The following is a 17,288-nucleotide window of genomic DNA, read 5'->3' on the forward strand; positions in this document are numbered from 1 at the left end:
TAGTGGAGAAAGATAAAGTGTGAAAACCAAGGCACAGCCACTCAGAAGGTCAAAAGTCCTTAAGGGAAAACAGTTACGGGAAAATAACTGCTTGGTTCTGCCAACAGGACACGAGGGAAGGTGTTCTGTGGGCAAACATGACTGGGAGAGGCAGGACTGAGGGGTAAGCCAAATTCGAGACTCCAAATACACTTACCAGCTAGTGTGCTTCTTCTGGTTCATTATCGTGGAATAGCCTCTGGAGTTGAGGAACAGGAGTCTCCCACGAAGCCAGGTCTTATTCCTAGGCACTCTGGAATCCTAAGCCCGAAACTCTGAAAGCAGAACTCATTTGCACAGAGTCCTGGAACTTCAGTTCCGGAAGTTGTGCTGTTAGCTGAAGGGCAACCTTGTCAGTCTAAACTTGTGACTGTCTGCACGCTGACCAGCTTCTTCATTCTCCTGTGGCAGCAGTGGCCAAGTCTTAGGTTGGATCTGTGTCAGAGAGGAAGTGATGAACAAGCCCAGATCAGGGAGCTGCACGAAGAAGACCACCTGCTCCCACTTGTTCTAAGTTGAAGGAGATGACTGGGTTCTTCTGAGCTGCTTAAGCGCTTTTTTTTTTTTTTTTTAGCTCATCCTTGGGTCGGTAATGTAAGGTGTTGAATGTAATAAACAAATTCAGATCTCAAACCTTAAGACACAATCATAATTTTGTATTCAGGATATGGTTTCATATGAATAGACTGGAGTGAGATGGGGGAAAATTTTATTCCACGTGGTCTTTTAGGAACCTGAAGCATTTTCTCTCTGGTGGCTCCAGGATCTTCTTGGGCTCTGGAACCCATCAGTGCTTGGTCTGTGTCTGATGGGAGAAAATACTGTCAGGATAGCCCTCCGGAGAGGAATTTCTGGGTGAGAGCTGGAGATAGGTACATACCTTCTGCTGTTTTCCCTTGTGAGAATTGGTCCCCAAGTCCTTTTTGATGAAGTCACTGATAAATGTCCTCCAGTGAAACAGGTAGCCAGTCTTCCTGGGAGAGGAAAGCATCTGCATTAGCAGTGAGACGGGGGTTATCTCCCTGGTTTAGGTTAGGAATGAACTACTCAGAGGAAAGGGCTGTTGCTTTGCATATGAGAGCCCTGAATTCAATCCCTGGCACCACAAAAAAGCATTGGTCAAATGGTTCTTCAGGGTTTTGTTTTGTTTTGTTTTTACTCTGCTCAGGGGCTACTTCTGAACAGGGTGCTCCCAGAGGAACCAGGGGACTGTGTGATACAGACAAAAACCAGACCCTACACACCAAGTATGCTCTCCAGCCCTTTGAGTCATTTCCTTGGTCCAAAATATTCTCCCTTTTTAAGAGTTTTTTGTTTGTTTGTTTGTTTGCTTTTTGGGTCACACCGGTGATACTCAGGGATTACTCCTGGCTCTGCACTCAGGAATTACTCCTGGTGGTGCTTGGGGGACCATATTGGATGCTGGGAATCGAATCCAGGTTGGTCGCATGCAAGGCAAACGCCCTACCTTCTGTGCTATTGCTCCAGCTCCACCCTTTTTAAGAGTTAATTTAGGCAGGCCCGTGGATTGGTGGGTCAAAGTGAAGTTATTATCTTGCTCTAATATGGACCTGGGTCCCCTTCTCTACTTCCTCTCCCTTGCACTGTAGCAGGATGACACCCAAACACATCTAGTACTTGGATACATACTTCAATGAGTGTGATGAGTCCTGGCATGGCGTGTAACCCAGAGAACTTTTCAAACAAGAACCCAAAACTCAACTGGTGTCTAAAGAGCAATGGAGAAGAGTTGGTATACAAATGAGTTGGGGGGCTCAGGCGACGATCTTCCAAAGCCCAACAAAGGGGTAGTCTATACGGGGAGGTCAAGGAACTCTTTTCTCAGACTTAATGTATCAGCGTACATAAGTCAGTGACTACTTGAAAATATAGGAAAATTGTTCATCAGACCTGCACATAAACTGCATTTCTCACAGCCACAGAGCTCAGTTAAATATAACAAGCAGGTTACTTTACAATATTTAAGTATAGCACCTAAGGCACTTTGCCCAGCATGCTGCTATCACTAGTTAGATCCTCAGCACTGCATCTGGTCTCATGAACACCACAGGAGTGACTCTTGAGCACAGTTTGGACTAACCCCTGAGTGCTGCTGGGAGTACCTGATCCTTTTCTCGCCCCTCCACTCCACCCCGCAGAGGAAAAAAAAAAGTAAATTTAAGACAAAATGACTTGTAGTCACCTTTTCTCTTAGTGTAGTGCCTCTTTGACTTTACCTGTTACTTTGTTAAATAATGCTTGTATGTTGCATTTTTAAAAAATAAAAGTAAATTTATTTATAGGAGAGACAGAGATAATCATTTGTTTATTTGTGTATTCATTGTTCTATTCAGCCAATCAATAAAAATGTCTTGACTGTTTTGTCAAGTCAAATGGTTTGACGCTGCTGGGTATGTTAAGTTGAATGTTTTCTGGTTTGTTGTATTTTGACTTTTGGGCCACACCCAGTGGTGGTCAGGACTGAACTGCACTCAGGAATCATTCCTGGTAACGCTCAGGAGACTACATGGAGTGCTGGGGATTGAACCCAGGTTGTCTGTGTGCAAGGTAAGTGCCCTACCTGCTATACTAAGGCCCCCTAAACTGAATGTATTTAACAAATTTTAAAGCAACACTATTTGTTGCCAATGAGAATTTTGGTTTTATTTTGTTTTTATCTTTTTATTTTTTACTGTTTGGGCATATCGAATATGCCCAAACAGTAATAACAAGTCTCACAATGGAGACGTTACTGGTGCCCACTCGAGCAAATCAATGAACAATGGGATGACAGTGCTACAGTTTTATTTTTTAACTTTCTATCAGTGAATCACCATGAGGCACCACCACAAACCCACAAACCTTCATGCTTGCATTTCAGCCACACAGTGATCATTTACCCATCCCTCCACCAGTGCCCATTCTCCTCTACCAGTGTTCCCAGCATCCCTCCCACCACCCCCACCTCCTCCGCCACCACCCCACCCCGCCTCTGTGGCAGGGCACCCACCTCCCCCCGTTCTGTTTCCCCCTGGGTGCTGTAGTCTGCAATAGAAGCACTGAGTGGCCACCATGCTCAGTCCATAGTCCATGTCAAAGAGTATTTTGGGCATTGAGACTAGAACAGTGAACAAAGTCAGACAATCCCACTGACTTCTAGTCATTCTTAAACTGGTGGGGACATACCTGAATGCAAAAAAACTAATGAAAGGTGGCGGTAAGTATTGTAATAGAGGTACTGTGGGAACCCAGAGGAAAGCCCATCTGATTTGCTGAGGTGCAGGTAGTACTGATTGAGTTTTTTGTGTACCAAATACTGAGCAAGCATTTTACATACACATGTTAATTTCACAACTATCCAGTAAAGTTGTTTTTATCAACATTTTTTTTCCTTTTTGGGTCACACCTGGCGATGCACAGGGGTCACTCCTGGCTTTGCACTCAGGAATTACTCCTGGCGGTGCTCAGGGGACCATATGGGGTGCTGGGAATCAAACCCGGGTCGGCCGCGTGCAAGGCAAACACCCTACCCGCTGTGCTATCGCTCCAGTCCCCTGAAAACCATATTTCAACTTGAGCCAAGCACATTCTGAAGCCTGTACTCTTTCCTCTCTCTGTCACGCTGCCTTTCATAGGCATAAGAGGACATTGGAAGTATAACTTGTGGTTGCTTGATTGATTGCTTTTCTTCTTTCTTTCTGGTGCTACAGGCCTAACACAGGACTCCTTCACCCCAAAGCTTCATCCCTAGTCTCAAGGAAGGATTCGAAGACAATACAGGAGCTAGATGGATGTATAAGGGGCCAAGAACCAAGAACCTTGTCTATGCTCTAAACACTTTAAACAGAAGTGTGAGGAATGAAATGGAGGTTTGCATTTAGGGATCTTCTAAGCTAAGGACAGACTAAAACTAAGTTGTTGCAACACACAACCCCAAACCTCTGTGGCTTAACAACAACAACAAAAAATCATTTCTCAGTTACACACTGTCCCAGGGATGCAGGCTGTGGGATTTGTTCGGCACTGTCACACTGTCACTCACAGACCCAGGAGATCTCCAAGTCAGGATGGAGAGAGGAGGAAATTGCATGAATCACACACTGGCTTAGCCTGGAAAAGATGCTCTTCGCCAGGCAGCTCTGTGTTTCGGTGCTGGAGGGCAGGACGGGCGGGGGGGGGGGGGGTGGGTTGTGGTAAGGCATTTGCCTTGCATGTGGCTGACTCAGGTTTGATTCTTGGCGAAACCTACGGTTCCCGGAGCACTGCCAGGAAGGATCGATCTCTGAATATAGAACCAGAAGCAGGACTTGAGAATTACTGCACTGGGCCCAACCTCCACCCCTCAATAAATAATTCTTTTATCTGTATTGTGATTAATCTCTTAAGAGTTTTAAGAGTGGCCAACACTTTATTGCAAACCACAACACCTAATCAGAGAGAGAGAACAAAAGGGAATTCCCTGCCATAGTGGCAGGGTGGGGTCGGGGGAGACGGGACTGGGGAGGGGGGGAGGGATGTTGGGTTTACTGGTGGTGGAGAATGGGCACTGGTAAAGGGATGGGTTATCGAACTTTGTATGGGGGAAACATGAGCACAAAGATGTATGGATCTGTAACTGTACCCTCACGATGACTCTCTAATTAAAAATAAACTAATAAAAAAAAAGAGTTTTAAGAGTGGCATGCTTTTTCATTTCCCAAACTGTGTCAAATCATAACCATTTTTTGTTGCTTGGTGTTTGTTTGGGGAGCCATACCTGGTGGTGCTCAGGGGTTACTTTTGGCTCTGTGCTCAGGCATCTCTCCTGACAATGCTCAGGAGAAAGCCGGGGACTCCCACGGTCATGCCTGCCTGCCAGCCTTTGAGCTATCTTCTGAGGCGTTATTAAGGACTCTTAGATCTTCATCTTAGTTTAACAACAACAAAAAAGAAATAAAACAATTTTAGGTCTTCACTCTTGGTCTCTGCATATTCCTATTTTTCTGATGAAGAAAATTTGCAATTTGAAATAATCTAACCAAGGTATCAAGCTGTAAACTCAACCCAGGCCTGTAGTACTTTCCTGGTTTACCTGTTTAGTACATAAGGTGGAAAAAAATAGCAGAATAATTGATAGCATGTGTGTGTGTGTGTGTATGCGCTTGTGCCTGTGCATGCATGCGTGTGCGTGTGTGTGTGTGTGTGTGTGTGTGTATGTGCGTGTACATAGCAGGCTTTTATTCTATGGAAATCTGAGCCAACAAGAAAAATTTTCAAAGAAATGCTCTTTATACTGCCAATCCACTCATGTGAGAAATGTTCTTACTGTATGCCCTTGGGCACAAGTATTTTAATTTCCTGAACCATGGCCATGGTGGGTGGGCTGGACACATTAGCAAGTCATAACGTGAAGTCAGTTGTAACAGGCTTTTCCTTGCCATCAGTTTCTTAGTGTCAGAGCTGGCTCAGTCTACTCATGGTTGAGAGAGCTAGCAACTGGTGAAAAGGCTCCTGTGATTACACTGTATCAATCACTTAAAGGCAAAAGGAGGGCCAGAGTGACAGTACAGCAGGTATGGCACTTGCCTTGCACAAGGCCAACCCAAGTTTGATCTTTGAACCCTGACACTATACATGGTCCTCCATGCCTGCCATGTGTAATTCGTGAATGTTGAGCCAGGAGAAATCCCTAGCATCACCATATGTGTTCCCCAAACAAACAAATAAAATACAAAATGATTGTAATTTCTGTAGGATAACATTGGTTTGTCCTTTCTGCCTTGCCACAGGGAGCTTAGGTTTATTGGGTTACTCTCATCACGGGGCTCCCATTCCTCTATGTGTAACCTCTTTCTTTTGTTTTGTAGTTTGCAAATATGTATTTAATTCTCTTTAAAAAATTTTTTTATTAGTGAATCATCATGAAGTATAGTTACAGATTTTCAAACTATCATGCTTGCATTTCAGTCATACAATGGTAGAGTACCCATCCCTCCACCAGTGCCCATTCTCCACCACCAATGGTCCCAGCATCCCTCCCACCACCCCCACCCTGTCCTCCCCCCACCCCACCCCGCCTCTGTAGCAGGGAACTCTCTCCTCTCTCTCTCTCTTTCTCTCTCTCTCTCTCTCTCTCTCTCTCTCTCTCTCTCTCTCTCTCTCTCTCTCTCTCTCTCTCTCCTTTTGGGTGCTGTGGTTTTCAGTAGAGGTATTAAGTGGCCATCATGTTCGGTCTATAGTCTACTTTCAGCCTGCATCTGCCATCCCAAATGGGCCCTTCTAGCACCCTTTACTTGGTGGTCCCTTCTCTATTTGAGCTGCCTTTCCAGGCCAGATTCCAAGCTGTGGAGTAATCCACCTGGTCCTTATCTCTACTGTTCTTGGGTTTTGACCTCTTTCTTTGTGCTCTGCTTCCCCAACTGATCAATCACCTTTATCTCCTAATCAGACTGTTAACTTGTAAATATTGCTTTTCTCTTCTCCTTGTGTCTTTTGCATAGTTAATTCAGAGCATGTCCTTTTTGTATAGACACAGGAAGACAGTTAATGCTATGGTTTTGTAACTTGGGAGTTAATTGACTCCAGATGGTATTCACTCCTGGGCATCTGTTTTCTTGATTTAAGCTTCAGTTGCCCTTACTTTCTAGCACTCCAAGAGCAGGGTCCTGACAAGGCACTGGATGGGCCCAGAGCAAGCTGTGAGCTACCCTGGCATTGAACTGGGCCAGGCCAAAGTGTCATAATACTTAACTATAAGTTAAGAGCATGGTAATGGACAAATTCTGTCATGATCCAAAAAATAACAGCTGGATTAGGATTAGGACCCTGCTAGGGTTAGGAAAGATTAATCTGGCCTGAGCACTGTAGTCTGAGATCTAGAGTGAGATGTCCCCAGGAGAGCCACCCTACAAGCTTAATGTATCTCTTACTGTGTCCATACGAAATAACTAATATTAAGACGTAGAGGGGCTGGAGAGATAGCACAGCGGGTAGGGCGTTTGCCTTGCACGCGGCCGACCCGGGTTCAAATCCCAGCATCCCATATGGTCCCCTGAGCACGGCCAGGGGTAATTCCTGAGTGCAGAGCCAGGAGTAACCTCTGTGCATCGCCAGGTGTGACCGAAAAAGCAAAAAAAAAAAAAAAGACGTAGAATTAAGATGTTAATTAAGTTATTGGACTAAAAGAGAAGACAAACCCCTACGTGGCATTTTGCCCCTGAGCCTGATTAAGAAGGGCTTTGATATGTTGATTGTGCTACCAGATGGGGTGTGGTGGCTACCCCCAATGAGTGGAGTTGGAGAGAGACCAGAGAGACCAGGGTGGTGAGTCCAAATGCAGAGAGATGAGTGAGAGAGACAGGAGGAGACTAGAATAGGGAGCTTAGTGAGATTGGAACAGTCGCATTGGGAGAATGGGATAAATGGTTACTGATCACCAACCAGCCTGGCCCTCGTTTCCTCCTTAGTCCGGCCATGGCATTGGCCATCCCAGGTGGGGAAGCGGCCTGAGACCACTGAACGCAGGCGGCAAGAGAGAGCCACGGGGTTCCCTAGCCACATGGTGATTACACAATTTCTTATTTATAGTTGTCCTCTTATACCAAGTGTTTTCAATGGAAGATTCAATTTTGTCATGGAGAATACAAATCTTAATACACTTAAAATTTTTTGTGGGTGTTTTTATGGGGGACACACCCAGTGATACTCTGGGATCACTCATGGCTCTGCACATAGAAATTATTCCTGACAATGCTCAGGTCCCCTGCAATGCTGGAGATTAAACCTGGACTGGCTGCATGTAAGGCAAGCAAGCTCCTAGCTGCTAGACTCCCCACCTGGACAATAGACTTAATTTTTTTAAAGAATAGTTTTGGTGCTACGTGCAAAAACAAACAAACAAAACAAAACAGAAAAACGGGTTCAGAACTCTACATAACACCATCCATAAAAGTCAGATCAGAATGGATTAAAGACCTCAGCATCAGATCAGAATCCATAAGGAACATTGAAGACAAGGTTTGCAAAACCCTCCACAATATTGAAGCTACCCCGTCTTCCAATCTGGCTCTGTAACTGCGGCCCGCCCACCAGGTACCGACACCAACCCTCGGCCATGCCCTCCCGTCCCCCACTTCCCGCCGCCGCCTGGGGTCCCCGAGGTCTTCCCACCTGGCTCTCTAACAGGAAGACACTGGGGGCGTGGCCTGTATATTAGTGGGCGTGGCCTCCTGTTGGAGGGCTGCAGTTATTATTTGTTACCTCAGCACAATAGGTATTGTCTATTTCTTTGAAAATCACTTTAGCCATCTCAACCACTTATGCAAAATATCCATTAGCTTAGTTTGACACTATAAAAGCTGTCAGTGAATAAGGGAAGTTGAGCACAATCAGAGCCCCTCCTTTCCACAACAAGAGGGAACAGGAATAAATAACTACAAAGTTCCAACTCTATACTTCTGTAACAATATGAAGAAGCAGCGAAAATCCCCTCCAGGAAGAGAGGGAGAAGAAAAGATTCCAGAAACATCAACAGGGGCTACTCACATCTACGACCTCTCAGATAAACAATTCAGAGAGGAAATATGGAGGAGAGTCGACCTACTACAAGCAACCATGGAACAGACATCCAATAAGTTAAGGGAGGAGATGAATGAAGCACTGGAATGGTCTACCAAGAAAATGCAGGAAGAAATTAGAGCAGAAATTTAGAAATTTCAAACCTACGAATGGAAGTCACACAAATAAAGGAATCGGTAGATGAATTAAAAATCTCACTAGATGCCCTCAACAGTAGAATGACTACAGCCGAAGACAGAATCATCGACCTGGAAGATGAGCTGCAGAAAGCTTATAGACAACAACAAATCATGGCGAAAGACCTCAAAATGGCTATAGAGCGAATCAGAGCCCTGGGGGATGACTTCAAGAGGAACACCATAAGAATCATTGGAGTACCAGAACCACAGGGAAGTAACCCCAATGAAAAAAAAACACAGTCAAAGACATCATTGCTAAGAAATTCCCAGAGCTGGAGAAGGTAGGCATCCAGATACAAGGAGTCCGAAGAGTACCAGCAAAAAGAGAACCAAATAAAAAGACACCAAGGCATATCATAGTCAGAATGACAGATGCTATGGATAGAGACACAATTCTGCAAGCAGCAAGGTCAAAGAAGGAAATCACAATATTGAAGCTAATTGTATCTTCAAAGATGAAACAACACTGACCAAACAAGTGGAAACAAAGATAAACAAATGGGACTATCTTAAACTAAGACGCTTCTGCACCTCAAAAGAAATAGTGATCAGGATACAAAGACAGCCTACAGAATGGGAAAGGATATTCACCCCGTACCCTTCTGACAAGGGGTTAGTATCAAAGATAAACAAGGCACTGGTTGAACTGTACAAGAAAAAAAATCAATCCCATAAGAAAATGGGGCAATGAAACGATGAAATGAACAAAAACTTTCTCAAAGAAGAAATTCAAATGGCCAAAAGGCAGATGAAAAAAATGCTCTTTATCACTAATCATCAGGGAGATACAGATCAAAACAACAATGAGATATCATCTCATATCACAGAGACTGGCACACATCCAAAAGAACAAAAGCAACCAGTGTTGGTGTGAATATGGTGCGAAAGGGACTCTCCTTCACTGCTGGTGGGAATGCTGACTGCTCCAGCCTTTTTGGAAAACAATATGGATGTTTCTCGAAAAACTAGAAATTGAGCTCCCATTTGACCCAGCAATACCACTTTTGGGAATATACCCTGGGGCCCCCAAAACACACCCAGAAACACCAACTTCACTCTTGTGTTCATTGCAGCACTATTCACCATAGCCAGAATCTGGAAACAACCTACCTGAGTGTTCAAGAATAAATGAATGGATAAAGAAACTGTGGCACATCTACACAATGGAATATTATGCAGCTGTCAGGAAAAATGAAGTAATGAAATTTGCCTATAAATGGATAGGCATGGATTGTATCATGCTGAGTGAAATGAATCAGCTATGGAATTCATTTGTGGTATATTAAAATAATATATAAAAGTAGGGAAAGGGATATTTTTGATAACCTTTCAGTATCAATACTGCAAGCCACAATGCCCAAAAGGGGGGAGAGAAAGAGAGGGAGTGAGGGAGGAGGAGGAGAGAGGAAGAGAGAGAGAGAGAGAGAGAGAGAGAGAGAGAGAGAGAGAGAGAGGAGAAGAAGAAAAGCACCTGCCATAGAGGCAGACAGGCAGCATGTGGGGGGTGATGGGAGGGACTCTGGGGACACTGATGCTGGGAAATGTACACCGGTAGAGGGATAGTTGCTGGAACACTGTATGACTGAAATCCAGTCATGTACAGCTTTGCAAGGGTCTGTCTCACAGTGATTCAATAAAAAGTTTAAAAAAGAATAGTTTTTGTTCAATGTAAAACAGAGGGGAAAGCTGAGTTTCCATATACTTTCTACCTCACATGCATACAGTCTCCCTGTGACCAAAATGTCCCACACAGAGCGTGTGGTGCAATTGAAAAGCTACATCAGAACATCATTATCGAGTCGGGCCCGTGCTCGGCTCCGGCCGGCCGGGTTTTCGGCCCGGGCGCCCATGCCCCTGCAGAGCCGGTGGATGTGGAACAAGCGGGAACCAGAGACAGCTTTAGGAATTGGGGTTCCAGCAAGTGCTTGCACCCATGTATGGAGACTGTGAATTAAGCCTTTGCCCCACGCCGGCTAACGGAGGAAATATGTAATTTCTGGCAGAATTTTCCCAGGACTTTATACAGAAATCCAAAACCGCGCGGACGCTGCCGCGTCCGCGCAACTTAACATTTATAATTGTCATCAATGTGAAAGGGTTCCATTTGAACAGGTCAGACTTGGGGGGGAAACTCCAAATAATAACAGTAAGTTTTTGTTGAAATATTGAAGGTTCTTAATGTAACAGCCACCTCTGGACTATGAGCTAAGCAAAAGCCCCACGCTGGCCAACGTGGCGTGGAGTACACCATACTATGAGGCGCAGGAAGGGGGATGAGGGGGAAAAATTAAAAAAAAAAAATGGAAAAGGAAAAAGAGAAAAAAAAGAGAGAGAGAGAGTTATGTCAACTATAGTGAGTTTTGTGTTGAATTATGGAATGTAATCAAGGTAAAGAAAAAATGAAGTGAAATTCATTAGTTATACAGTAGGGGGTAGGGGGTGGGGGCGGGGGGTAAACTGGGGTTTCTGGTGGTGGAATTTGGGCACTGGTGAAGGGATGGGTGTTTGAATATTGTATAACTGACATATAAACCTGAGAACTTTGTAACTTTCCACATGGTGATTTAATAAAAATTAAAATAAAATAAAATAAAATAATACATGACATCTATCAAAAAAAAAAGAACATCATTATCTATCAAAGAACAGAATTTTTTCATTTCTTTCCTCGAAAGACATAGTTGTTTGATTCCAGTGACCCATCTACAACTGATGAATTCATTTTGAGTGCTTTACTCTGTGTTAGAGATTGTAGAATTTAGTTAGACCCACATATTTTCAGTAGGTATTCAGACTATTTCAAAAGATTTTGATCCAGGTACATAGGCAAGTGCTTTACTGCTGAGCTATTTCTCTCACCCCTAGTAAAAATATATATATATATAGGATCTCACCAGTGGGTGTTTAGGGGTCTTCAGGCAAATCCTAGCAGTGCTTGGAACCAACAGAATACACCCAAAGCTTCTTTGGCAAAAGAGTGATTTATAAAATAATAATCAAAGTAGCAGTGTAGCACTGTCATCCTGTTGTTCATCAATTTGCTTGAGTGGGTACCAGTAACGTCTTCGTTGTGAGACTTGGTGTTACTCTTTTTGGCATATCGAATACCCCACGGGGAGCTTGTCAGGCTCTGCCGCACAGGCTCGATACTCTTGGTAGCTTGCTGGGCTCTCCGAGAGGGATGGAAGAATCGAACCCAGGTCAGCGGCATGCAAGGCAAACACCCTACCCGCTGTGCTATCACTCCAGTCAAAGTAATAATTCTAAAATAAGTGATTTTATAATTTTGGTGACTTTCCACTCCACTTCTGGTTACTTCTCAATGAACCTTAACAATTCATAAGGGTCAGAAAAGAATCGATTTGACAGAGCACCCCAAAACTAAGCTCTGTGTGCAGCCTGATTAATCCTGACACACTCCGAGCTATTCTTTTTGTCAATGTTCTCAGGTAGCCGTGAGAGGTAGTGGTCTCTGGAAGAGAGGGAACTTCCATTTGAGCTGGCAGGAAGCATGAATAATTCATGTAGTGAAACAAGCAAAAAGAGGACATTGCAGACAGGGAGCCTGGGCTCAGCAGTGAGCACAAGCTGGTCGGAACAGGGCGCTGGTCATACACACCCCAACAGCTTGTCCTGGGAGGCTCCTGAGGCTGGAGGGGCAGACAAAGGCCCCTTAGCTGCGTCTCTGCTGATTCCCTCACATGTTGAGATCTTTTCTCCACAGGCCCCTTTATGTTTTTTAAATTTTTGTTTGTTTGTTTTGCTTTTTGGGTCATACCCGGAGATGCACAGGGGTTCCTCCTGGCTCTGCACTCAGGAATCACTCCTGGTGGTGCTCAGGGGACCATATGGGATGCTGGGAATCGAACCCAGGTTGTACGCGTGTAAGCCCTACCCACCGATGGGCTACTGCTCCAGCCCGGCCCCTTTATGTTTTTGCATATCTTGACAACGATTGCACTATCTTCTCATCTACTCTCTCTCCACAGTTAAAACTATTATGGGGGTTTCTGAATGCCCATGATCCCGGAGGCCAACTAACTACTTTTGGCACCCAGAGGCTTCTTGCAGAAATGCCTCTAGACTGTGAACTAAGCTACGCCCCCATGCCGCCCCAGGAGGGGAAAGGTTTTTCTCTCTCGGCCTTTCCTTTCCCAGCGGCTGTGTGGTGACCACCATCTTATAAGGCCCACTAAACAGAGATATGAGCTTGCAATGATGCGATTTCTCTGGACTTAATTTCTAAAATATCAGAAATCCAAAACCATATGCTCTTCATTCTCAGCAATGGAAAACAAATTATCAAATGATGCCTTTTTTGGCAGGTCTGATTGTTGGGGGAAAATTCCAAATAATAATAGTGAGTTTCCTGTTGAAATATTGAATGTAATCAAAGAAAAGAGAAAGTAAAGTGAAAATCATCAGCCACAGAGGCGGGGGGCAGGGGTGGGATGGGAGGTATACAGGGGTTCTTGGTGGTGGAACATGTACACTGGTGAAGGGATGGGTGTTCGATCATTGTATGACTGAGACTTAAGCCTGAAAGCTTTGTAACTTTTCACATGGTGATTCAATAAAAAATTTAAATAAATAAATAAATAAATAAATAAATAAAACTATTATGGGAAGGAGGGGTAGAAAGATTGTGCATTGGGTAGGGTGCTTACATTGCATGCAGCTGACCCAGATTCTGACCCCGTCATCCTATAGGGTTCACTGAGCCCCACCAGGAGTAATTTCTGAGCGTAGAGCCAGGAATAACTAAGCACTGCTCTGGTTGTAGCCTCCAAGCAAACAAATTTAAAACTATTCTTTTTTGGGGGCTGGGGTGGGGTGGTTGGGTCAAACCTGGCAATTTGCAGAGGTTATTGCTGGCTCTATGCTTATGAGTGCCCCCTGGAAGTACTTGTGGCACTATTTGGGATGCCGGGATTGAACTGGAGTCGGACACAGGCAAAGCAAGTACTAAGTCTCTAACCTCTAAAAATAGCTCTTTTTAAAATATAATTTGTAAAATATATACAATACCTATTTTCCAACTCATGTGCATCTATTCCTGTTGACCTTTTCAAGGGTACTTCAAAGATCATGATAATGTCCTTCTGGGTCTGAGGGCTGGTATGCTAGCTGTTCATTCTCAAAGACCAGAGCAGATGGTATCCTGCTGACATCATGGCATCATGGCTGCCCTCTGACCCCTTTTGACGTTAAGATCATCAAAAAGAAGTTCAGCCAGCACCAAGCTCACTGATATATCAAATGGAACATGGCAGGCAGAAGCCCAAACACCCTCTCAATGGGGAGTGAGGTCAATTCAAGTGCCATTGTTGGTTATGGCTGTCAAAGGAAAGTAAAAAATCTGTTTTCAGTGGTTTCTATGTCAAAAAGCTGAGAGTCTTGCTGATGTGCCCTCAAAGACTGCTGAGGCTGTCCTCTGTATTTCCCCCAAGCAAATTCCCGCTTGGAAAGAGCAGCCCTGCTGACTTTGAGTCACCAACATCAATGCCAGCCAATGCCAGGGAAAAAGGTGAATAGACAGTTCCCTGTATGAGTTTCACGTGTGTTCAATAAAACCATAAGAACTCTGCAGAGACAACCAAAAGAATTCAGTTTCCCTAAACTCAAAGATCTTTATGATGAGGTGTTAGTTGGAGCTAGTTACACTGTCTTGCAGAAAATGGGTCTTTGAAGAAATGGATTAAGTAATGCAGTTCCTCCTACGTTGCTGTAGCTGTGCGTAATGAACTCTGTCTCTAATGCAGGAAGTCTCTTGTCTTCCCCCAACATTCATGGAATGGGGGCAGGTTAATGTGCTCATTTGAAAGTAGGGTGAGAGGAGCTGGAGCGATAGCACAGCGGGTAGGGCATTTGCCTTGCATGTTCCTGACCTGGGTTCAATTCCCAGCATCCCATATGGTCCCCTGAGCACTGCCAGGGGTAATTCCTGAGTGCAGAGCCAGGTGTGACCCCCCCCAAAAAAAAGAAAGTAGGGTGAGAGCCAGAGAGATAGTACAGTGGGTAGGGTGTTTCCCTTGCACATGGCTGACATGGATTCAATGACCAGCACCACATAGGGTCTCCCAAGCCTGTCAGGAGTGATCCCTGAGCACAGAGCCAAGAATAAGCCCTGTGAGCGCTGGGTGTGGCTCCAAATCCAAAACAACCAATTTAAAAAATGAATAAGTAGACAGTTCTTCGTGTCAAGAAAGGAGGTTCTCTTTTTTGATGGACATCCTCTTCTGTAACTTCCTGGAATGAAGTGTTTTAAGCGGTAATAGTGGGAGTATCACTTCCTGGCCCGGAGATCAAAGGGTGGTGATAAGCCTAGGGAAGTGGGTATCTGCTTTTGGATTGTATCCAGAAAGGGAGAGGAGGCAGGCATGTGAGCATGACCAGTGACCCATTCTAGGGTGAAGAGAGCAAAGTTACACACATGTGGAGAAGGAACTCAGAAACAGAATCATCTTAACATACAGGCTCCAAGAGACTCTGAGTGTTAAATAGACAGGGAGCTCTGTGAGAAGATGAGATCAGAATTTCTGGCAATAAAGAGCTCAGAAAGTATGACAATGAGGATTTACTCAATGAGGAAGTAAGGAAACCTAGCAGCAAGGCACGTAAAGCGCTTAATAGTCTTGGCCTGGCAGTGCTGCAAGTTCTAGAACAATTTATTAAAATCAACAGGGCACTCTAGTCTTCTTTGACAAAGTAGACATAAATGAGTGTTGCATAGATATATATATATATATATATATAATACTCATTTATATCTACTACATATATATAGCACTGTAGCACTGTTGTCCTGTTGTTCATCAATTTGCTTGAGCAGGCATCAGTAAGTCTCCATTGCGAGACTTGTTGTTACTGTTTTTGGCATATCGAATATGCCACGGGGAGCTTGCCAGGCTCTGCCATGAGGGCGGGATACTCTTGGTAGCTTGCTGGGCTCTCTAAGAGGGACGGAGTAATCAAACCCGGGTTGGCTGCATGCAAGGCAAACGTTCTACCCGCTATGTTATATATATAATATATAATAGTATATATAGTATAATATATATAATAATATATATAATAGTTTAACAAAAATGAGCTTACGAGACACGTAATAAATGACAGCACAAAATCAGGTGCTTTACCCCTATGGCATATGGCAGGCCTGAGTTTGTTTGGGGGGGCCACCCCCAGGGCTCCTCAGGGCTTACTCCTGGCTCTGTACTCAGGGATCACTTCTGGCAGGCTCAGGGAACCGTATGGGATGCCAGGGGTCAAACCTGAGTCTGTTTCATGCAGGGGAAGTATTCTGCCCACTGCACTTTCTCGCCATAGTCACATGTTTATAGCAGTGTTTGCATTTATGGTTTTAATGCCTATGGTTACCTCATCTCACCGCCACTAAAGTGCCCAAGATGCTCCACCAAAATCTTAAATGTTAGTTCTAGTCCGCCTCATCATTCCCCACCCCAACACTCACTCCAGCCTTTCTTAGCATCTTTAGTTTTGTAATTCCAAAAGTAGCATTGTAACACATTAATGCTGGTCCTGCGATTTGTGTTAATTAGAGCACGTTTGTGTTAATTAAAGCACATTTGTGTTAATTGAGCCATCGGTGGGACGCGCTGGCGTCAGCGTGCTAGATGTCTTTCCATTAGGGTAGGCACATATGGGATGCACGCTGGAGAAAAAAGCTCGTTGTGGGGCCTTGAAGCTGATCAATGTAATTTGGGCTGGGAATCCTGGGTTCTCAGGTGTGTGGAGCCTTGTATAAACAGGATAAGGTGCGCTGGAATGATAGCACAGCGGGTAGGGCGTTTGCCTTGCGTGCGGCCGACCCGGGTTCGATTCCCAGCATCCCATATGGTCCCCTGAGCACCTCCAGGGGTAATTCCTGAGTGCAGAGCCAGGAGTGACCACTGTGCATTGCCAGGTATGACCCAAAAAGCAAAAAAATAAAATTAAATTAAAAATAAACAGGATAAGGCCTGGAGTGTACATTTGCCTCTCAGAACCTCTTGCCTCACGTGGAGGAGATAGCCTTTGAGGACCAGGGCAGAGCATTCTGAAGTGTGGGAACCGGCACAGAAGCTTCTCTTGCTCAAATCTGCAGAACAGTACTGGCCTTGCAGGTGAGTGATTCTACTCACTTTGCCGGCCAAGCCTGGGCCAGGGATTTGTTGCACAGAGCCTGGCAAGGCACTGTCTCCCCGTTCTGCCCTCTCAGGGGCAGTTGCTGTAAGTCAGTCCCGCCAGACACCCTGGATCCAAGTCCTGTGAGAAAGAGAGTACATATCCCTGGCTCTCTCTTCAATGCATCTCCTTCCCCCCAAAAAAGAAATGGCTCCTGCATGGCTTTATTTCCACCTTGGTGTCTCTGTCACTTGGGCAATTCAGCCGTCTTGCTGCAAGCTTGGAAGGAAGGCTGTGCTGAGACTGTGCTTCCCTCAAGCCCTGCAGCACAAAGGCTAAGGAGCCACGCCCTGGGCCCCGCCTTGGCCACTTTCCATGCAGGGGGAG

This window comes from Sorex araneus, chromosome 3 (assembly GCF_027595985.1).
Source record: "Sorex araneus isolate mSorAra2 chromosome 3, mSorAra2.pri, whole genome shotgun sequence".
Taxonomy (NCBI): domain Eukaryota; kingdom Metazoa; phylum Chordata; class Mammalia; order Eulipotyphla; family Soricidae; genus Sorex; species Sorex araneus.